Source organism: Notamacropus eugenii, chromosome 7 (assembly GCF_028372415.1).
Source record: "Notamacropus eugenii isolate mMacEug1 chromosome 7, mMacEug1.pri_v2, whole genome shotgun sequence".
In the NCBI taxonomy this organism is placed as follows: domain Eukaryota; kingdom Metazoa; phylum Chordata; class Mammalia; order Diprotodontia; family Macropodidae; genus Notamacropus; species Notamacropus eugenii.
Genome location: NC_092878.1, coordinates 48792977 through 48817091, shown reverse-complemented (window position 1 = coordinate 48817091; position 24115 = coordinate 48792977). Strand labels below are relative to the sequence as shown.

General features: G+C 38.7%; 1 long non-coding RNA gene across 1 annotated transcript in view; it reads left to right on the top strand.

Annotated features, from left to right (window-relative positions):
- The first annotated feature begins 7761 nt into the window (after nucleotides 1–7761).
- Nucleotides 7762–24115, top strand: part of LOC140513194 (uncharacterized) — a 56471-nt gene continuing 40117 nt past the window's right edge. The window contains exons 1-2 of the long non-coding RNA XR_011970110.1: nucleotides 7762–7976; nucleotides 20771–20817. This is a non-coding gene — a long non-coding RNA (uncharacterized lncRNA). The remainder of the gene's footprint in view (nucleotides 7977–20770; nucleotides 20818–24115) is intronic.

The window sequence follows — 24115 nt, the reverse complement described above, 5'->3', positions numbered from 1 at the left end:
ACAAAATTACTATATTCATTATATTAAGTCATTCAAAAACTTAGTTTGCCTTTCCCTGCCCTTCCAAAGGCAATTTTTAGCAAGGTTTCCATATGTCATTTTCCATGAAGTCCTTTAGTTTTTAGAAGGAAACAATTAAAGAGACAGTGGTCTGTCCTTTACTTTTTAAGAGGACCAATGATATCACTGGTGATGCCTTTATTTGCAAATGAATTGGATTCTAGGAAGGCAGAATTGCACAAAGTCATTGGCCTCACTCTTCCAGTCAAGAAAGTCCAGTAACCTAACAAAAGTCAGGAAGACTGATGTTACAGTGGAAGAATGGTTGATATGGCAAATAAGAAAAAGAAAACGAGGAAGGGAATGACAAAGAGAATGAGATAACGGAGAAGGGAAAGGGAAGAAGGAAAGGGAGAAAGAGAGGGAAAGAGAGATAGATTGATGGGGGGGGCAGAAGACAGAATATGAGTGAGAGCAACATTCTAGTAAAGTGGTTAATAGCCTTGTGGCAGCTTTAAATAGCACTGGTTAATCTAAAAACAAGCTGTTTGACCTTGTATTCTCCATAAACGAGAAGCAGAAATAGAGCACTGGGAAAAACTTGTGCTTTTGGTGGTTTACCAGAATAAGTAGAAAAATCTCTCCCATTTTTAAAATCCACAAGCTTGTTGCAGTTGTCCAGAAGTTGGCTTATGAAGGCACCATAGTGTAAAATTACAATTATTGGAATAACAACTCTGCCCTTTGTTACCTGTGTGACAGTGGGCAAATCACTTAACCTCTCTGTTTTGACATCTATGAAATAAAGGTGTTAGAGTAAATGACCCCTAAGGTCTCTTCTAAGAAGCTTTGTATATGCTCCTAACCCTTTTACTGTGTTGAAAAAAAATATAATTAGATAACTTCCTGAAAGGGACTTTGGGGGAGAGATCCTAAAATTAAACAGCACAATGGGAGCTCATACTAATTAATCTAGGAGTACTGGTTATATGAGCATGGTAGCATCTGTTTGTGTCAGAGAGGTCCGAGTTACATAAGATTCTTCTTCTTACTCATGGGGATATTTGACTTGCGTCAACAGTTCCAAATCTGTGTATAACACTGAAATGATATAAAAAGGGACCTGGGAAGCCCAAATGTACTATAGATACCTAGGAAGATCTAAAATATTCCAGTTCCTGACTCTCCACAGAGTTCCAACTTTGAGAGACCCAAAAAGAACAACTGTGGCTGGGTAATTATTCCCTTGCTCTATCTTCAACAGGGAATTTGGGGTTTGGAATTATATCTATTACACATCAGATATTTGCAGTCTATGAAGTACAAATCATTTTTAAAGTCCAGGATAAATGCCACTCTCCTCACACACTAGGAGGTAAAAGTGAGTAATTTGCCCCAGGAGAGGGGAAATAGTTGGCTTAATTTCATTGGCTACACATCCCCTATCCACCCTATGCTTATTACACAAGAGACAGTCATGGATAGCAAGCAAACATATTTATCAAAATAAGTAACTGAAAAAGTCCTAAACCCCGCTTCATGTGACAGCCAGACCTTCAAATACCAGAAGACAGCTGTATTGCCCCACCCCCAATCCTAACCCTAGCCTTAATTTTTTTTTCTAGGCTAAACACATTCAGTTCCTCCAAGACCTCCTCAAGGTCTTCACCATCCTGACTGCCCTCCTTTGAATATTCTCCAGTATATCAATGTACTTCTTATACTGTGGAGCATAGAACCTAAATATAATATTTCTGATAAAGTCTGATGAGAGTAGAATACAGTGGGACTATCACTTTCCTATTTCTGGACGCTTGTTCAGTTATTCAGGTGTGTCCAATTCTTCATGGGCCAATTGTCCATGCAGTTTTCTTCACAAAGATACTGGAGTGGTTTACCCTTCTCCAGTTCTATGCAGATAGGGGTTAAATGATTTGCCCAGGGTCACATAGCTAGTAAGTGACTGTTATCAGATTTGAACTGATCTTTTTGACTCTGGGCTACACCACCTAGCTGCTCCTTGGCTGGAAACTATACCCTTCTTGAAGTAGCCCAAGATCACACTAGTTTTTTTGGCTGCTACATCACACTTCTGACTCATTGAACCAGCTGTCCACTAAAACCCACAGATCTTCTTCAGAACAGCTCTGTCTCTCCATGCATCTTTCGATTTTTAGCACCCTAGTGCAGAACTTTACATTTATTCCCAGTGAACTGCACCTTATGAGATTCAACCCAATGCCCTAGCTGTCAAGACCATTATTTCTAGTTAATGATCTCATCTATCCTATATGGTACCTCAAATCCCTTAAAATCATTAATTTCTTTCTTACAGCTAATTAAATTCCCTTTCACTACAGCATGAGCACTCAAAATTTGTTTTGATTTCAGGGGAAAAGCTAGTTAGTCACTATCTTCCACTATAATGAATAAGTTCCTTCATGAACTTGACTAATGAAGAGTTTCATAGCCATTTTCTCTTCTCAGGAATGGTCTAGAAAATCATTTGGGCTGCTCCTCCTGCTTCCTCCCCAAACATGCTGGTATATGGTGTCATCTCCCAGCCATAGACTGCATGAATGTAGTTTCATAATACAATCATATAATTCTAATGCTTTCCCCACCACTTAGCATTTTGCATGGCTTTGAGCCATGGAACTCTACAGTCTCCAAGGAATTAAAAAAAATAAGTATCAGGCAGAGGGCAATAGTGAGGTGCCTAGTGGGTGCGAACAGATTACAACATATGTAATAAACAAGAAACCATGAAGAACTAAGGTAGAAGGTATCCACAAAGAAATATATGATTGGAAAAAAGATGAGACCCTTTGACCATTTTCCTAGGTATATATCCCAATGAAGTCAAAGATAGAAAGAAAGGTCCCATATACACCAAAAGATTTATAGCAATACTTTTTAGAGTAGCAAAAACTGGAAACAAAGTAGATGCATGACAATTCAGAAATAGCTAAGAAAATTGTGGCATGTTAAAATAATAGAATATTACTGTGCTATAATACATAACGATTATGAAGAACTCAGAGGATCACAGATGATTTATATGAGCTGTCATCAACAAAGAGGAAAGCAGACCAGGAAAACCATGCACACAAGGATGACAACAATGTAACTGGAAAGAAAAATAATAAAAAATGAAGCTCAAAACTATGTGATTATAATGATCAAGCTTAACCCCAAAGAGATGAAGATATGTACCTTCCTTTTATTTTATTGTTTTGGAGAGGTGGGGGACTATGCATGTGAAACATGGCATCCACAATTGGACTCAACTGATGTATTGATTAGTTTTGCTCAACATTTTTTATTTTTTATTAAAAGGGATGGTTCTTTGGCCAAGGGAGCAGGAAGAGGTCTACTTAGAAACAAATATAAAACCAAAAACAATCAAAAAGCATTTTTTGAAAAAAGAAAAAAGAAGAAGCAAGGGACAAGTTGTGGACAACTAGTGTGCCACAATGGTATCCTTATAAGGTCAAAATGAAGCAAGGAAGACCTTCCAAATGGGAAGGTGGATCCTTAATAGTGAACTTATGGGAGGACATTGAGAAAAAGGATTGTTTCATTCTTCACATCACCAGGGTCTGTCATATAGTAGGTACTTAATAAAATCTTATTGGTTATTGATTGATTGATATGGACAACAGTTACATAGGATAGGCAAGCATAGATAGGATGTGATCTGCACCACTGAAAGTGACATTCATATGGATGAAATCATAGTTCCATTTGAATATTTGAGCACTTAGCTTCTCTCTCCTCCTACACTGCCTCCATCCTGATATAGACCATCATTGCCTCACATCCGGACTGCTACACTACACAACAAGCCTGCTGGTTGGTCTGCCTGCCACAAGTCTCTCTCTACTGCACCATTTATCACACACGGTCTTTCAGACCCAAGAAAAGGTCTGACCATGTCACCCCCACCCCATTCAATAAACTCTAGTGGCTCCCACTCATTTCCAGAATCAAATACAAAATCCTCCATGTAGCAATAAAAGTTCTTCCTAACTTGCCATGACCCATCCCCCTACTAATCTTCTTACGCCCCACTAAAGACTAAAGATCCAGTGACACTCATCTTGTTGCTCCTTGAACTATACACTCCATCTTCTGACTGTGGGCATTTGCACAGGCTGTTCTCATGCCTGGAATGTTCTCCCTCCTCATGTCTCTCCTGATTTCCCTGCTTTCAGGTGCCAGCTAAAACTTACCATCTATAGCAAGTCTTTCCCAATTTCTCTTAACTCTAGCACTTTTCCTCTGTAAATTATTTCCAGTTTATCCTGTATATAGCTTGAACATACATGGTTTTTTGCTGACTTCCACCTTTCTTTCTTTGTACTGTCAGTACCTGGCACATAGTAAGTGCTTAATAAATGTTATTGACTGACTCGATTGATATCTCTGTAATTTTTGCAACATCTCTGGAGGACTGATCTAGAATGGGAATCATCAATTTAAAATGAAGAAAATAAAAGGGACAAAGTCAATGATTGCCTAGGGTCACAGAATAAGTTATTAGTACCACCACCAATAGATCCAAATGCCTCCTCTAGAATTCTCTCCACAAGCCCAAGTGATTCTTTAAACAAAATTCTGAGACCTTCTTTTCAAATATCCTTTGAAAAGCACAGAGATACCAAGAGATAGAATTGGCTATGACTACTTGGGTGGCATTTGTTTCTTGCCCCACTAGCCTCTGGCCTTCCCTGTACATATTCATTCTCTTGCTAAGCGTGCCTCATAGCATAACATATTCTTTTCTCAGAAGAAAAAGACTTAAAACAAATGGTTCTGACACTGAGTTGTTTCACAACAACAATTTTCTCAAATTTTTCTATTAGACATTAGCTACTCTTGAAGTTAAGAGTGGAGAGGTCATCATCTTGCTCTCTTATTAAACCAGAGCATGACTCAGAAGAACAAACAGGAAAGAAATGGCACTAATCTCTATTTTAATTTTTAATACCTCATGAGGTACATGAGGCCCAAATAGTAATATTCAGGACCATAGTAAGAATGTCTTTCTTATATAACAGTTTTTACATTGGCAAAGAAAGCATCTTACATTTCCAGAATACCTTAAAAAAGAGGATCTATATTCATCATAGTATGTGGGTCCTATACCCCCTGACTGTTGGGATACTGTGACTGCTGACACGGTTAGTTAGTTTTTAGATCCAGACCTATGATTTCACTGGTACCATGTAAAAACTCCTTCTATCAAAACACTTTTACAACCATTCAATAACTTGCAGTGTCAGAGAGTCACTTGGAGGCATGATCTTGCCCAAGGCAGAGAACTGCCCAAGATCACCCAACCAGAATGCATGGAAGATGGGACCTGAACTCTCATCTTCAATACCAATGAAGGTAAAAGAATGCAAAAGGCATATCGTGGCAATTCATCATTTTACCTAGACCTTGCCCATTCAGGAGGATGTAATGATCCAAGCTGCTGCAGAATTAGGGGGAAAAACATTTTATGTGAACTTTGCCAAGTCACCTAAAACTCATGTAACATGTATATAGGCTGAATCAAATGAATTTATGGTCCTTTCCAGCTATGATTCTATGAACTGAGTTATTGTTTTCCCATCAAGGCCTAAGTTCCCAATACCCCTGAATGATAAGGAGAGGGGAGAAGGAAGAGAAGGAGGAAGGAGGGGAGAGTGAAGGAAGAAGGAACAAAGAGAGAAGGGAGGAAAGGAGGGAGAGGAAGGAAAGAAGAAAGGAGAGAAGGGAGGGAAAGGAAAGAGGGAAGGAAGGGAGAGAGAGAAAAGGAAAGGAAAGGGAAGGGGAGGGAAAAGAAAAATTAAGCAAGGAACAAAAGCATCCTATATTGAGGGTGGGAAAGTCAAGTAAAAGAGAATGGAGAAAAGGAAGACCTCTGATGCCTGCCCATACACATTTTGGATAAGTCTGATGCTTTAACTTGTGAGGTCTGAGAAAAGTTCCACAGAATCTGTTCTATGAAAGTTCATTGACCGGATTGCCTTTTCTCTAGTTCCAAGTACCTTCTAGTAATATATTCCTTTGGCAACTTGTAAAAGTAAGGGGTGTAGCCTCTCTTTTCCCTGTCCTGTATACAATTCCAGAATTTGTTTCAAGTGTATGCGATTTTGATTTTGACCATTTGGTCATCTACAATCACTTTTATCAAACATAATCACTTTTATCTGATAGCTTCCTCCCTCTGAAGTACTTTTTCTCTGACTTTTGCCCCTCTTCTCCTTGAAAAATATTTTATTAATAACTTTTTTTTTGTCATTTCAGTCCTTTCCTACTACACTCCCATTGCAACAAAGAAAAACAGTTAAGCAAAATCAACCAGCGCAGCAGCCAAAGATGACAGCAGTATATACAGCATTCTGCATACTCTCACTGAGTATTTCAAGCTGAGGTAATCTCATTTCGAACCATGAGAACTGCTTGATTCAGAAAATCCCTTACCCCATTTAAAAGATCAGGTCTCCCAGGACTCACCCAGGAGCCAGATTTCTACATTAAGGGCCAGCAGTTTCCCCACATCGTTGGCAGGTAACACTACTTGTTCATAACTGCATAACTCCTACATGGACATGCTCTTCAGTTTGAGCAAGACAGACCAAGTGACATTTCCAGAGGGAATGAGAAGTAATTGGGCAGTGAGGACATGCTGGGATTCCTTTCTTCTAGAACCAAGTTTTTCAGGCAACTCTCCAATCATCTTCCTGGCTACCACATTGTTTAACCAGCATTATTCATTTCTTTCATGCCTTGGCAGGGTCTCTCCATCCCAAATTATATCAGTGAATTGAAGAAATTATGGATAGTTCAAACAAAAACTTCATGCCTCAAATAATCTGGATAAATTCAGGCAAATGCTAAAGTTTTGTCTGACTTACCTGAATATTTGCCTCCATTCTTTGCTTCATTTTGATGATGTGACTTTACAGAAATATGATATTACAAGAAAATTTTAATATAAAAAGTAATATTATCTTAAAAATTAGAGGAGAATGGGAAGATGTATTTTTCACTATTGTGGTTATAGGAAGAATTCTTAGCCAGACTCATGGGAAAAGAAAGTTTATAGATGAGTTCAGTTATATAAAATTACAAAGCATTTATACAAATAAAATCAGTGCTGCTAGGATCAGAGGAAAAAGATGTTGACGGGGGAAAATGTTTACATTAACTATCTCTAATAAATATTTGCTGCCCAAAATCATTAGGGAATTCACCCAAATCCATAAAGGCAAGAACCATTCTCCAACAAACAAATATCAAAAGATAGTTTTCAAAAAAAATTTAACTATGAAGAAAGCTCTGAAAAATTGACCAAAATCACAAATGATGAAAGGCAAATTAAAGTAATAATAAGGCATTACCACATGTAGCCATCAGGTTAGTAAAGATGATAAAAGATGGGAAAACCCATTGAGTAGAGTGGGACTGTAGGAAAACAGGCACATTATTCCTCTGCTTATAGAATTACAAACTAGTTTAAACATTACTTAAAAACCATTTGAATTATATAAGGAAAGTTTTTAAACTGTTTATACTCTGACCCAAAGTTACTACTATGAGTACTTCCCTGAAGGAAGTCACTGACAACAACACCAAAAAGATATACATCTGTCAAAAAAACCAAGATTACTTGTCGTAACAATCTGCAAACAAAATACATGTCCTCCAATTATGGAATAGCTAAACAAATTATGACATAAGAATGCAATGGAATATTACCATGCCATAAGGAGTTATGAATATACACACATAACCAGGTTATCTCAGCTGGATTATTTTTTTAAAAAACTTTAATCACTGATTTGTCATGGACAAAAACTTCATCACCTGAGGACCAAAATTTCTCCAAATTAAACTAGACTTGTCCTTGGATGACATACAACTCATCTGGTATGTTTTATCACCTTCCTGCATCTGTACCAACAACAGCGTATTCTTTGGTAAGTCCTTTTATACTGGAAAGCTAGACTTTGAATATGGGCCTAGTCATAAAAGGGGGAATGGTGGGGCAGGGAGGATATGAATGTTGGATTGAAGAGTCCTTTAGTATCTATATCCCTATCCCAACTTATTTCAAGACATGACAAGGTAATTCAGTTCAGTCCTACAAACATGAAACAAACTATGGGTATATGATGAATGTTGAGTTGTTTCAATTGGGTCTAATTCTTCATGACCCCCTTTGGGATTTTCTCAGCAAAGATACTGGAAGAGGTGGGATGAGGTGCCAAGATGGCAGTAAAAAGACAGGGACTTGTCTGAGTTCTCTCAGATTCCCCTCCAAACAACTTTAAATAATACCTCAAAATGAATTCTGGAGTGGTAGGACCTATCAAAGGACATGGTGAAACAATCTTCCAGCCCAAGACATCTTAAAAGATTGGCAGGAAATGTCTTTCATAGCTGGGTGAGAGTGGAGCACAGCCAGCATGCCAGTGCCCTGGCAAGATAGCAGCAAGTCATGGGGACAGCTGAATCAATTAGAGAAGCTTGTGTACCTCTTAGCCCATGGACTATTATATTATAGATTATAGGGGTCTCTTTGTTGGCATTGGGTACAGGACTCTGTGGTATTGCTCATATGTAGATCCTGGTCACAGTCCCAGGGAGAGGACGAAGATGAGCACAATAAGGCTTGTAGCCACAGTACAGTGGAGGACCCTGATCACAGTTAGAGGATGGAAAAGAATGCTTCTGGTCACTCACAGACCAGAGCATAGGCCAGGAGAGTAGTCAACATAACTTTCCTCAGATTATGCCACCTTGGAAGAACTGAAAATTTACAGACCTCTGCTCCCCGAACTTGTTCTGAAAATAGCTGCATAAAAAACCTTCGGCTTGAGACAGTGCTCCTTCTACCTCAAGAGCAGAGCCCAGCTTTAACATATCAAGTTAAAAGTGTAAAAAAAAAAAAATGAGCCAGAAAAATGAGCAAACAACAAAAAAGAAGCTGACCATAGAAAGTTACTATGATGATGGAGAAGATCAAAACCACAAACTCAGAAAAAGACCACTGTCAAAAAGGCAAAAGTACTACATGCAAATCCTCAAAGAAATATGGGAATTGGTCTCAGATACAAAAAAAAATTCCTGAAAGAGCTCAAAAAGGATTTTAAAAATTAAATCAGAGAGGTAGAGGAAAAATTGGGAAAAGAAATGACAGATATATTTTAAAAATCATGAAAAAGGAGTTGATAGATTGGTGGAGGCACAAAAAAAAACCCACAAAGAAAATAACACCTTAAAAAACAGAATAGGCCAAATGGCAAAAGAGGCATCGGTAAAATGGAAAACGAGGTACAAAAATTCACTTAAGAAAAGAACTCCTTAAAAGGCAGAATTGATCAAATGGAAAAGGAGGTACAAAAACTCACTGAAGAAAAAACTCCTCAACAATTAGAATTGAACATGCAGAAGCTAATGACTCCATGAGATATCAAGAAACAATAAAACAAAATCAAAAGAATGAAACAATAGAAGAAAATGTAAAATATGTCTAGGAAAAAACAACTGACCTGGAAAATATATTGAGGAAGGAATTTAAGAATTATTTGACTACTGGAAAGCCATGATCAAAAAAAGAGCCTAGATATCTTTCAAGAAATTATCAAAGGAAACTTCCCTGTTATTTTTAGAACCAGAGGGTAAAATAGAAATGGGAAGAATATTTTGAGATCAACTCCAGAAAGAGATACCAAAATGAAAATTCCCAAGAATATTATAGCTGAATTCCAGGACTCCCACGTCAAGGAGAAAATATTGCAACCAGCCAGAAAGAAACACTGCAAATGTTGTGGAGACAAGAGATATGATAACACAACATCTAACAGCTTCTACATTAAAGGATCAGAGGGCTGAGAATAAGATATTCCAGAGGGCAAGGATTATAACCAAGAATCACTTACCCAACAAAAGTGAGTACAATTCTTGGGGGAGAGGGGAGAAGAGGGAATAGATATTCAATGAAATAGAGGACTTTCAAGCCTTCCTGATGAAAAGACCAGAGCTGAATAGAAAATTTGACTTTCAAATACAAGACTCACAGGAAGCACAAAAAGGTTAACAGGAAAGAGAAATCATAAGGGATTCAATAAGGTTAAACAGTTTATATTTCTGCATGGAATTTAACTCCTAAGAACTTTATCATTATTAGGACAGTTAGGAGAATAGACAGAGGGCACAGTTGTGAATTGAATATAATGGGATGATATCTAAAAAAACTAAGGGATGAAAAAGAGGAATGCATCGAAAGAAGGGGGGAAGGAAGAAGCAGAATAGGAAAAATTGTCTTATGTAAAAGAGATACAAAAGAGCTTTTACAGTAGAGGGGAATGTGGCAAGGTAGCGAACAACGTTTAAACCTTAATTTCATCAGAATTGACTCAAAATGGTAATAGCATACTCACTCAGTTGGGTATAGAAATCTTTCTTACCTTACAGGAAAGTAGGTGGGGAAAGGGATAAGAGAAGTAGGGGAGCTAATAAAAGGGAGGGAAGATTGAGGGAGGCAGTAGTCAGAAGTAAACATTTTTGAGGATGGTCAGGGTGAAAGAAGAGACATAGTAGGAAAAGCAGAGGGGAAAACAGGATGGATGGAAACACACAGTGAGTTATCATAACAGTGAAAAAAATTACTAATATGGAAATATATTGCATGACTGCACATGTATAACCTATATTAAATTGCTTGCCTTCTCAGTGAGGGTGGAGGGAAAGGAAGGGAGGTTGGGAGAGAATTGGGAGCTCAAAATATTAAAAATGAATGTAAAATTTGTTTTTATATGTAATTGGTAAAAAAGAAATTTTTTAAAGATGCTGGATTAGTTTGCCATTTCCTTCTCCAACTCATTTTGCCGATTAAAAAACTGAGGTAAACAGGGTTAAGTGACTTGCCAAGGGTCACTCAGCTAATAAGTGCCTAAGGCCAGATTTTTAATGTAGGTCTTCATGACTCTTGACCAAGCACTTTATTCTCTGCACCACCTTGCTGCCTCAAGTGTGCTGAAAACTAGAGATTTGAAGGAAAAAATGAAAATTCCTGTCTTTATGGAGCTTATATTCTTCTGGGAGGATGCAACATGTAACTAAACACAAAGTATACACAATGTAATTATAAGATAGCCAGAGTGGAATATTCTTTACAGAGTTAGTATCCATCTTTTAGCAAGGTTGTTATTTTTTTTTAAAGAGCTCAGTCTTTGGATTGATTTAGGATTATAGGATCATAGATCTAGGTCTGGAAGGAGGATCAAAGGCCCCATCTAGTATATCATTGTCCTTTATAGTTGAAGAAATGAAGGCCCAGGAAGAAAATTAAGTGATTTACCCAAAGTCACAGAATACCAGAAACAGGATTTGAACCCAGACCCTTTGACTCCAGGGCCGGTGCTCTTTCTACCATAAAGCTGCTTGCTTAACCAGCCTGTCTTCAGATACAGTTCAGCTTAGGTTGGATGCACTGATGCTTGGTTTAAAAAGAGCCACATTGTCACAGGACAGCATCCCTATTATCTACTGATCTTTGCTATTCTTGCCCAGTAGTCAGGAGCTTTGTAGCCTTGCTTCAGTTAAGAAAAAAGGGAAGAAAAGGAAAGAAAAGGGAAAGGAAGAAAAGAAACCTGATATTTGCCTATCTGTCTGTTGGACAAGTTGAGCACTATCTAGCTTGTGAGCTGTGATAAGAGTTCAGCACAAATGGTCCACTGATGAATGGATAGTCTTCTTTTATAGCCACAGGTACCAACTTCTCCCACATTTTAGATTCCCATTTGAATGTCTCATTCTACCCACATTTCAGAGTGCCTCAGCAGCAGTTATAGAGGTGTTGTTGTTTTGTCTCTTTTCTGACATGTCTGACACTTTGTGACCCTATTTGGGGTTTTCTTGGCAAAGGTATTGGAGTGGCTTGCCATTTCCTTCTCCTGCTCATTTTACAGATGAGGAAACTTAGGCAAACAGGGTTAAGTGACTTGCCTGGGGTCACACGACTAGTAAGTGTCTGAGGTTGGATTTGAACTCATGAAGATGAGTCTTCCTGATTCCTGTCCCAGCATGCACCACCTACCTGCCCCTATACATAATGAGATCCAGAGGATCAACCTTTCTTTCTAGAAAGATTTCACAGAATCTCAGTACACATAACTCCTATTTGTCAAATGCCATACTTCTTTGTATACCTCCAGGATGACTCATCTGAGGCTCAAACATAGGATCACAAACATAGGAAAGGACCACAAAAGCCATCTAATCCCAACCCCTCATTTTATAGACGAGGAAACTGAGAACTAAGCATCAGATGTGGGATTTGAACCCACAGACTCACGTTCTAGATTCATGTGCTCTTTTCATTGTTTAGTGTTGTCTCAACATGTTCATGGAATCCTGTTTTTGTCCCATCTAACAAGGTGACTAACTCTTTTTATCCCCATTTCCAGCAACATGGAACAGGAAATACTTTCCCCCCCTACTATGACAACTAGATGGCACATTGGATGGAGCCCCTGTGTTGGAGTCAAGAGGACCTGAGTTCAAATCCAGTCTCAGATATTTACTAGCTGTGTGGCCCTGGACAAGTCACTTAATCCTATTTACCTCAGTTCCTCATCTGTAAATGAGCTGAAGAAGGAAATGGCAAACTACTCTAACATCTTTATCAAGAAATCCGCAAATGGGGTTACCAAGGGTTGGACATGACTAATCAACAAAACAACATGATTACCAGCATCATATTCTATTTTGGGAAGAGTCTGACACAGGCACTCAAGAAAAAAACAATGTGCAAAATCAGAATATTTCAATCAAAAAGAATTGATTTTTTTTTTAAAAAACCTACTAATTGGGTCGGAGAAGGCTATTAGAGCCTTGAATGTTTCCTTTGTGTTTTGAGCTATATTTAAATAGCATCAAAAAGTGAAAGTCCTTCAAGGATCTGGTTCCATACTGAGTGACTGGTCTGTGTGAGTCCTGCCCTTGAAATACTCTTCATCTCAGCAGTATCCAGAAGCCTGAGAAGAACATTCCTGCTTGGTCCTCTTCCTGGAATTCATTTCCAAAGAGATCGAATGGGCTTTGATCAAATCCGCCCACTAGGATTTTAGGCTCCCCTTGCACATGGTGATGTGAATATCAGAGGAGCCCATAACTGCTAGTTGGGGGCATCTCTTAACTACTTCCACTAAGATAGCTCCTTACTTACCTCCACATTTTGAATTTCTCTTCTGCCTGTGGAACGCAGAGCCAGTTTGGTATAATGGATAAAACATTGAACCAGGAGTCAGAAGTTCAGCTTAATCAAATTCAACAAGCATTTATCAACCCAGTCCTTTACATTCTGTTAGAAGGAAAAGATATGAAGTATGCAGTAAATAAAAAAAATATACAAATTAATTTTTAGGATTTTGAGTGGAACCAAAGGGCAGCACTGACTGTCATACCCTCACAGTAGCAATCAATCAAAAGCCTTTATTAAGAGCCTGCAAATGTAGATTTATCAGCTGGCAGGTGGCACAGTGGGTAAAGAGCTGGGCCTGGAGTCAGGAAAGCCTGTGTTCAAATCCAGCTTACTAGCTGTGTGAACTTGGGCAAATCACTTAACTTCCGCCTGTCTCAGTTTCCTCAACTGTAAAATGGGGATAATATTAACACCTACTTCATAGAGTTGTTGTGATGATCAGATGAGATAATATTTGTAAAGTGCTTATCAGAGTGCTTGGCACACAGTAGGCACTATATAAATGATAGCATTTATTACTAGTATTATTACTAGCCTGGAGTAAAAGGAACCTGGATTTAAATCCTGCTGGCTATGTGACCCCAAGTAAATCACTTAATTTCTCTCAGTTTTAGTGTTCCCATTAGTAAAATGGGATGGATTCATACCTGTAGTACAAATCTCATAGATAGGATTGTTGTGAAATTCAGATGACATGATGTACGTAAAGTGTTTTAAAACCTTCAAATTCTATGTCAATTGGGCAGCTAGGTCATGCAGTGGATAGAGCACCAGTCCGGAGGACCTGAGTTCAAATTTCACTTCAAACACTTGACTTTCACTAGCTATGTGACTTTGGGCAAGTCACTTAACCCCAATTGCCTCATCCTGGGTCATCTCCAGTCATCCTCATGAATATCTGGTCACTGGATTCAGATGGTTCTGGAGGAGAAGTGAGGCTGGTGACCTGCACAGCCCTGCCTCACTCAAAACAAAGTCAAGTCCAAGTCATGTCATCATTTCTCTGATGACTTGGTCTTCTTCCACCAGGAAGGACAAACACATACACAATTATAGTATGATTAAACTTTGCAAAGTCTTTTATGAATGTTATCTCCTTTAGCCTCACAACAATCCTGGGAAATGGGTGCTATTGTTACCCAAATCTTAGAGAGAAGGAAGCTAAGATAGATAAAGGTTAAATGACTTGCCTAGGATCACACTAATTCTTTTAATTCCAAAGAATTTCCCATTTACAATACCTATTATGTTCCTTATCTGGTCTTCTAGCTTGGTGCAAACTGAGTTGAGGTCATCTTAGAGACTCCCATCTGAGTTGTATGAGGGCAGGAGCCAATGGAGGAAGGAGCACTTTGTGTCCAATTTATTCTACACTGAACTCAGTAATCTCGGTGAATCCGTAGATGGGTGGCATTCAAGGTACAGGAGTCATTGATCAAAATGCTGAATAGACAAAGCAAAGCAATTAGCTACAGACTTGCCTTTAGGTTGACATCAATCCATTAGTCAACTCATTATTATAAAGGGAGCCAGGCAATGTAGTAGGATCAGCCTGAGACATTTGCTACCTTTGTCTACCTTGGTTTTCTCACTTGTAAAATGTGAATAATAGTAGTACCTGCCTTCCAGAATTATTGTGAGGATGAAATGAGTTAATATTTGTATACTTTGAAGTGTTATATAAATATGCACATTATATTGGATTACAGGAGTACATATATATATGTATAGATAGATAGATAGATAGATAGATAGATAGATAGATAGATAGATAGATATAGATATAGATAGATATAGATATATATTAAAGTTAAAGCAGAAACAAATTTGGGGTCTGTGGACCTGGATTCAAATATCACCTCTGAAGTTTGCTATCCCAGGAATCTTGGACATGTCAAAGAATCTCCATAATCCTCTCCCTTTTCTCATCTGTAAAATCAGGGATTTAGACTAAATGGTTTCTTAATTTTTTATATGTCTAAATTTATATTCCTTCTATTCTAAATACACATATGGACATATCTGGAGATAAGCATCTCAAGAGGGAACAAAATAAAAACCATATTACAAGTGTTGAGTGAGTTAGAGGAATGGATTATAAACAGAAATGCCAAAGACGTGATGTTCTTTGTATAAGAAGGCTGTACTCTTGGGTATGGTCAGTACAATACTTGGAATTGTCTTCCCAGGAGTCAGCATGACACCCTCTATACTTTCCTCTCCTTCTCTGTCTGTGACCAATAGCATATTTTTCCTTGATAGTTGGTCAGGGTTGGGGTGCATTCTTGGACTATGAAACACAGTTTTACTCCATGTGGTGATAAATGAATGACCCAAAAAGGACTGACTCTATGGCCTCAAGCCTCATTAGTACCATGTTCCAACCAACTATACTGAGTGGCCCAGACAAATAATATTTTGAACAATTTCCTTATTTTCTGCCCTTTGCAAGCAGACTTCATGAATCGATAACTTTGATGACTGGGCAAACTGTCTTCTCTGTACCTTTTATAGCTTGCCAGAGCAAAAGAACAGAAATTGGAAATTTACTATGACAGGTGGTAGGCAGATTTCCAAAGTAGATTCTCCAATCCCTTTGAAAAAAAAAGTTTACCAGTAATAGACACAAGCCCAACCAGTTACTTCGCTAGCATAGAGAATAGGGGGGTTACATTCGTATCTACTCTTTAAAAAAAACCAAAGGGTCACAGGTCTACTTCTAGACTTTTCTTCGGACACATAAAAATAAATACAATCTGTTAGATTTATTGGAAATCTGAGGAGCAGCCTACTCTAAATTACAGTTATTACATTATCCTTGTCTTTGGAGGAATGACAAATTACCTTTAAGTCCATTATTTAGAGAAGTCATTAGACAGGAAAATAATTTAGGGCAGTTGAGAATTTCTTTGGAGGGGGGGCAATACAAGACTGTCTTTTGGCTAAGGCATAATTATTTTGAGTCCTAATCAAATATCATTTCAAGTGATAGAACTGCCAAATGTCATTCTTTGTTTCCACAGGAGAAGCAGATTAAGGAAAAAAAAAAGATGCACTTTCAGTTGATTTGTACTTAGATTCAGAATGATGCCCTTCCTTTATCTGACATTCACTAAAAATAAATGTTTGAATGAAGGAATTGGGTCACCTGGTGACATTTCTGGTAGTAGCAGAAGATTTGTAAAAGAAAAAGGCTGTTTTGTTCACATGCAAAATATGGAGAAGCTCCGTATGCAAAGTTTGTGGAATATGCCTTTCAGAAAGAAGGGATATTACTTATTCAAGAAACCCTTATTAGGCATGTGCTATGAGCAAGGCACTGTACTGGGGTCCTATTTTAGAAAGATAGAGTATATATAGTTCCTGCCCTCAAGGAAATTGTAGGGTAATTGGGGAGGAGGGATGTTGTGTATGTATGTGTGTGTGTGGTGTTGAGAGTACAATATATATATATATGTACATATAACTATATATAATATGTATCATGTACATTATAGGTATAATATATTTTATATTTCATATATTATATAATATATACGTATATATGTACATATATTGTACTCTCACCATACATACTATATATATATATGTATATATATATGTATGTATGTATAAACAGATAAACATAATAAAAAGTCACAATGGCAAAGGAGCAATTCAGACAATCAAGAAACATTAAAGTACCCACTGTCACTATCCCTGGGGAAAACTTAAGGAATGAGAGAACACTTTCAGCTGGGGATGGAGGCAGGGTCAAGGAAGATGTCCAGAGAAGGGAGTGTTGAGAGAAAATAAGGATTAAGAAAGAGGGAAATTAGAAAGAGAGAACATTCAAGACCTGAGGACAAGTTGCAGGAACACATGATGATCATGGAGCAAGTCAAGGATTAAGAACAGCTAATATTTGGTTCATTTTAGCTGGGATATAAAGAGCATGAAATGCTATGAGGAAAGGTTGAGCCAGCTTGTAGGTGCCTTAAATGCTCAGGTGAGTTTGTTATCTTATTTTTTTCTTGATCTAACTGATTTTATGGTATAAGGAATGCTCTACTAACTCAATCACTCCAAATCAGCATCTAACCTACAACCAACTTGGAGTGTTTCTTGGGGATCACTAAGACGTTGACTTGCCCACCATCAAAGAGCCAATCAGAAACGGGGTTTGAACACAGGTCTTCCTGACTCTGAGGTCAGCTCTCTCTTTTTCCAGTTTGCCAAGCTGCCTCTTTTGTAGTTTATCCTAGAGATAATGAGATAATGTTTCTGAAGGGTATGGTCAGATCTGTGCTTTAGGAAGATAATTTTGGCAGTTGTATAGAGAGGATGGTTTGGGAAAGAGAGAGACTGGAGAGAGGTAGACCAGTTAGGAGGCTATGCCAAAAGTCTAGGCCAGAGGTGATGAGAGCCTGAAAAGGGGGTGCGGCATTGGCAATGAAGAAAATGAGGTAGATGCCAAGAAGTGAGAACATTGAAGTCATATAGGTTGAGGGAGAGGGAAGAAGAGTTAAAGATGGTGTTAAGATTTTGAACCTGGGTGACTCCCACAATGGAAATAAGCAGGTTAATAGAAGAAATATATCTGGAGGGAGGGGCAGAGAAATGATGACTTCAGTTTTAGAAATGATTAGCTTGCAGTACTGGTAGCAGAGCCAAAACTAGGGTAGGATGACTGGGCCTTTTCCTTAGGATGTCAGATTTAGAGGGCACTGAATTTAAGGGGAGTTGATTGCATCTGAAGCACTTCAAGAAAATAGAAACAACTGAGTTTAGCACCTAATTAGCATCAATTATTAATTAAATTTAGGTGAAGCAGCCTGGTGAAGTAGAGAGCTGGCCTGAGGGTCATGAAGTCTGGCCCCAGACACTTGCTGGTTGAGCAAGTCCCACCCTTTCAGTTCCCTGGGGTACCTCTCTAAGGACATTTTTTTCAGGTTAACTGCCAGTGTTCATCAGTAAGAGTTTACCAGGAGGACCCCTAAACAGACAAAATCTCAGGTCAAGTCAAAACCAAAAACCATGTGTTAAAACAGGATGCTACCAGATAGTAGCAGCATTTTTTCCTTCCCCCCCCTGCCCCGTACATGTGGTGGCCTCCCCAGACCTGTCCCACAGGTCTCTGGCTCCCCACCATGGGCAGCATCCCACCTCAGCCTTACCCTACCAAAGGAGCTGCGTCTTGATGTAGAGTGTAGCCCTTACCCCGGGCACAATTCCTAATTATGGTTCTGATTGGTGAGACATGCAAGTGGAGATATCCAGCAGTCAGCTAAAAATCTAGGACTAGATTTGAGGGCATAGATTATGGCTGAACATAAGAGATTTGGGAGTTGTCTGAATAGAGGTGACAATTGAACTCCTGGGACATGATGTGATTTCAAAGAAGTAGATTATATAGAAAGAAGTGGATACAGAAGAGAGTTGTGGGAGACACCATCTCAAGGCAAAAGAGGAGGAATCATCAAAGAAGACCAAAAATAGCAATCAGGCTAAAGTACCAAGAACCAGCAAAGTCATGGAAGCTATCAGAGAAGAAAGTGTTAAGGGGTGATTTTTATTCAGAGATTTAAAAAAAAAAATAAGGATAGGATAGCAAGCTATATTTTTGTGAGGGTGTTAAGAACTCTTTTTTATTGAGGCAGGAAGGTTGCTTTTGAAGACCCTTCCAATCCTGGGATTCTAGGACTCTGTCTATGACAACAAGATATGACCTGAAGATCTTGAACCAACTAAGCCAAGAAAGTCCAAGTTCAGAGGTAGTGACCTCAGAGAACATCTAGCCTAATTTCATTTTGTGGGTGAGGCACAGAGTTGTATATAATAAATAGCTGAAGTGAGATTCAAATCCAGAAATTTTTTACTCCAAATTCACTGTTCCACACATCGTAATAGATGTCATCCTACTAAGTCATACGCTCCTTTAATTCTAAACTGAGCATCTCTCCTTCAGCTAAAGTGAAGGTACCCTCGGAAGAAGAAAAGTCTTGCACCCCAATTCCTAATCTGCAAGGACAAACTAAACTTTCTTACAGTATTCTTCTGCGTACAACAGGATGTCTGCAAAACTGGGATCTGTGCCTTTTTTTTCAATCTGCATGGCTATAAAATGCCTTGTTTTATTATGTTATTTGTGAGTTCAAAGACCCAAATCTATCTGGAACTGTAAAAACAAATACAGCTTTTGGACTTTGGTGTTAAAGATGGACCCCAGAAAATGTCTGACAAGTCCAGCAAGCACTGCACCCAACCTTGTCTGTGTGCCCTTGGACTACAAGCTCAGTAGATACAATTTACCGGAAGGGAGTATCTAGAAATAAGCACTGGTTTTACCAGTTAGGAGAACTGTCCAAGTCTGAGAATGGGAATCACAACGTGACAGTTCAATAGAAGATACAAAGGAAGATTGGCAGAAGACAATTACTTCTCTGCTCAGACAAGGGAAGCTTGGAATCTTGGCACATGGGTAATTAATTGTTCAATTGGCTTTTTTTAAATTTTCCTGTAGGTTGCCATTACCCCAGAACCTGTTGTTCCTTCCGGTCCTAAGTTCATTGGGGACAAGGAGCTGACCTCTGGGTAAATTGGTGCTGACCTTCGGATCAAGTACACTTGCAGTCAGGCAGTAAATATTAATACTAACAACAGTGTTCCTGGCCAGCTGTTTGACAGCTGTGGAATCCCATTCAGATGGGGGAACATATGAGTGTTGGATGAAATTAACCATGTAGATCCTTTGTAGAAAGGATTTTATTGGTACATCACATGCCCCTGTGAAACAAAGAGTTATCTAGGGATTAGCTGGCAAGGAGAGAAATACAGAAGATCCAAATACCAGGGAAAGGCTGAAAAGACCATGGAGATAGAGCTGCTTGTGATAGGTGCAATTCCATTTCCTAGGATAAGTATGATGGGGTTAGGAGCCTAGACCCAGAATTTTACTACTGTTCATTTCCTCCTGGCCTTCTTTATTGAATGAATGAAAAAGTACTCATTAAGAACTTGTTACATTCTAGGCAAATAAGTGCTAGAAAAATAAATACAAAACATGGTTCCAGCATTCAAGCAGGTTAAACAACACATGTCAGAAAGGGTCCTTTGTTCAGGAAAGTCATAGTGTCCAAGGGAGCCACTGGGGAATAGAATGACATACTCCATCCAAGAATAATGGCGGAGTTGGCTTGATCATGTCTCATGGTTCCAAATAGAAGGGATGTCCGGGGAAGGAAAGGGTCCTAGCAGGTGGTTGGCATGGAGGTATGGAGATGGTCAGAGAGGAGGGAGAGTAGACATCAAAGTATCACAATCCAAGATGTCTTCACTTTGAAAGGAAATGATATAGTGTTAAAGTGGATGGGGCAACCATGTGGAGTCAGAAAGAAGACTTGGTTGTGAATCTTGCCTCAGATATTAGTTGTGGGGCAATTGTCAAGGGCCTCAATAGCCTCTTGGTGCCTCAGTTTTCTCATCCGTAAAATGAGTATAATACTTGTATTACCTACCTTACAGGGTTGTTGGGAAAGAGCACCTTGCAAGTATTAAAGAGCTATATGAAGGTGAGTTATGATTGTTATTAAATCTTTTTACCATTAGCCAGAAGTACAGGTAGAGACAATGAGGGCTAAATCTTCCAAAGTCTTGGTTTATTTCCAGTTCACTCACAAAAACAATGGACCTATTTTGTATTTAGCACTTTTTTTAAAGAAAACCCTAAGGAATTTTTGCTTTCACCTTCCCAACATTTCATAACTTCCTATGTCACGCTTACATGGCAGGGAAAGGCAAGTATGATTAGTCAGAAGCTAATCATCCAGTTGGTGGCTTATTTAGGTCTTTCGCCTCCGCTTACCTGCCTTGGGCTTTTTGGCCATTTCAAATCCATTTATTTTCCTACTTGCAGCAATTCCAGTAAAAGGTTTGGCAGAAGAGGAAGTCGAAACATCGGGGAAGAATTATGTATAGGAAAGAACTTATGTCTCTAGCTGTGCCCATTAACCTCAGATAATGGAGAAGCATTATTACTGCCGCTGGGGCAACTAAAATACAAATGAAGAAAGTAACACCATTGTAAAATATTTCGTATAGCACCTGGCAGACTGTGGGCATTCAATCCACATCAAGTACCATGGAAAAAAATTTGCCTCAGTCACAATTTCACAGCCCAGGTAGACAATGACAATTCTGCAAGTGATAAGAGAGAGCCTAGCCTGGGACTCCCCACACCACCCCCTCAGGACCACACTCCTTTAAAGGATGGCTCTTCTTTGGAGAAATAACTGACAGATGGCTATGGTCATTGTTGGAATAAAGTACAAGAACACATGAATCATGTATAATGTTTAATCCGAACATTATAAATACTGCAGTACATGTTTCATTGAGACAAGATTTATAAGCTACAAAATATTGGCAGTCAAGCCTCCTTCTCTTTTAGAGCCTTAGGATACAACATATTCTAAACAAGGAAGGGGAACCATCAAGCACTAAGTGGGCAAGAATCAATATGAAACATTGGTGTTCTACCTCTGTAGAGAATTCAGAATGAGCTCCTGTGAGAATGCACACGCCTTTCTTCGTGTATCACCAATGTTCTTTTAATTATCAATCTGGTGTCTAAAAGGACAGGGGTGGAGGGAAAAACTCATACAAAATATGCATACAAAAGTCAGTGCTATCCCAGGGTTTCCAAAGGTACCCAGAGACTGGAGGTAAAGGTGTGATGTCTAGATTAAGGAATGTAAGGATCATATAACATAACCTCTCCATTTTGCTGATGAGAAAACTGACTTCTCCCCAAAGCTTAATAATACCAACAATAATAATATTTAGATAGCACATCCTAGGCACCAGGTACTCAGCTAAGAGTCTTGCAAATATTAGCTCATTTTATTCTCACAACAACCCTGGGAAGTAGGGACCATTATGATTCCCATTTTACAGTTGAGAAAACAGGTTAAGTGACTTACCCTGGGTCACAAAGCTAATAAGTGACTGAGGCTGAATCGAACTGAGGTCTTCCTGACTCCTGGTCCAGTACTCTGTCCACTGACTATTGCGGGTCTAATGCAAACTGACTCAGGTCCATAGGATCACAGATTAAGAACTGGAAGATAACTTAGTGTCCATCTAACACAAACTTCTTATTTTAGAGATGAGAAAACTAAGGTTGAGAGAGGTGATATGATTTATCTGAGGCTTTACAGGTAAATGTATGACCAAGATTGGATTACAACTTAGATGACTTGATTCTACATCTATTCTTTCTCCTGAATCATACTTGCTTGGCTTTGTGAAAAGCCTAGGACTAGAACCCAGGTCTATTGGCTCTCAGTTCATTGGTCTTTCTAGGACATAATGCTACTTCCTCTTTTCTCATAAACACATACATCATCTTCCTCATCATCACTACCTCCTCCTTCTCTTCTTTTTTTTAAAAACATTTTTTGATGTAATTTTTTTTTAATTTGTTCATTTTTTAAAATTATTTTTTAATGTTTAACAATCACTGCCATACAATTGAGATTTTATCCCCCCCTCACCTACCCCCCACTACCCCCCTCCCTCCCCACGACTGCATACAATTCTGTATAGGTTCTGCATATACTTTCCTATTGAGTATATTTTCACTATAGTCATGCTATGTAGTCAGACTAAAATAAATGAAAGAAATCATATAACAAATCAAAACATGATACACAAACACATACACAAACACAAACATGATCTGCTACTTTTTGCGAATGACTTCCATATTTCTTTCTCTGAGTGTGGAAGGCATTTTGCCTTGAGAACCACCATTGGGATTTTTTTTTTTTTAAAGAAGTTCTTGCGTTATTACGAAATTCCAAGTCTACCAGAAAAAACTCTTGCACACTGTGGTCATTGCTGTGCACAAAGTTCTCCTGGTTCTGCTCCTTTCACTCAGCATCAGGTCATATAAGTCCTTCCAGGCCTCTCTGAAGTCTTCTTGTTCATCATTTCTTATGGCACAATAGTACTCCATTACATTCATATACCATAATTTATTCAGCCATTCCCCAATTGATGGACATCCCCTTGACTTCCAGTTTTTGGCAACTACAAAAAGTGCTGCTATAAATATGTTCGTACATGTGGGACCCTTTCCCATTTTTATGATCTCTTGGGGATACAGTCCTAGTAGCGCTATTGCTGGGTCAAAGGGTATGCACATTTTTGTAGCCCTTTGGGCATAGTTCCAAATTGCTCTCCAGAATGGTTGGATGCGCTCGCAGCTCCACTAACAATGAATTAGTGTTCTAATTTGTTCATTTTTAGTTTACAACATTCCATTCCACAAGCTTTTAAGTTTTAAATTTCCCCCCTCTTTCCCCTCCCCCCAATATAGGCTTTACCTGTATATTCATATTAAACACATTTTCACATTAGGCATGTTGTAAAGAAGAATTATAACCAATGGAAAAAGAAAGAAAAACAAAACAAAACAGAGAAAGAGAGCAAATAGTACACTTCCATCTGCATTCAGACTCAATTCTTTCTCTGGATGCGGACAGCATTTTCTATCACAACGTCTTTGAAGCTGTCTTAGAACTTTGCATTGTTGAGAAGAGCCAAGTTTATCAAAGTTAGTCATCATCCAGGGTGGCTATAACTGTGTACAATGTTCTCCTGGTTCTGCTCACTTCACTCAGCATCAGTTCATACAAGTCTTTCCAAGTTTTTCTGAAGTCTGCCTGCTCATCATTTTTTATAGCACAATAGTATTCCATTATATTCATATACCTCAACTTGTTCAGTCATTCTCCTCCTCTCTCTTCTTCCTTTGGGTCTCTCTATCTCAACCAGCCTACAAATACAACAGCTATTCATGGGCCC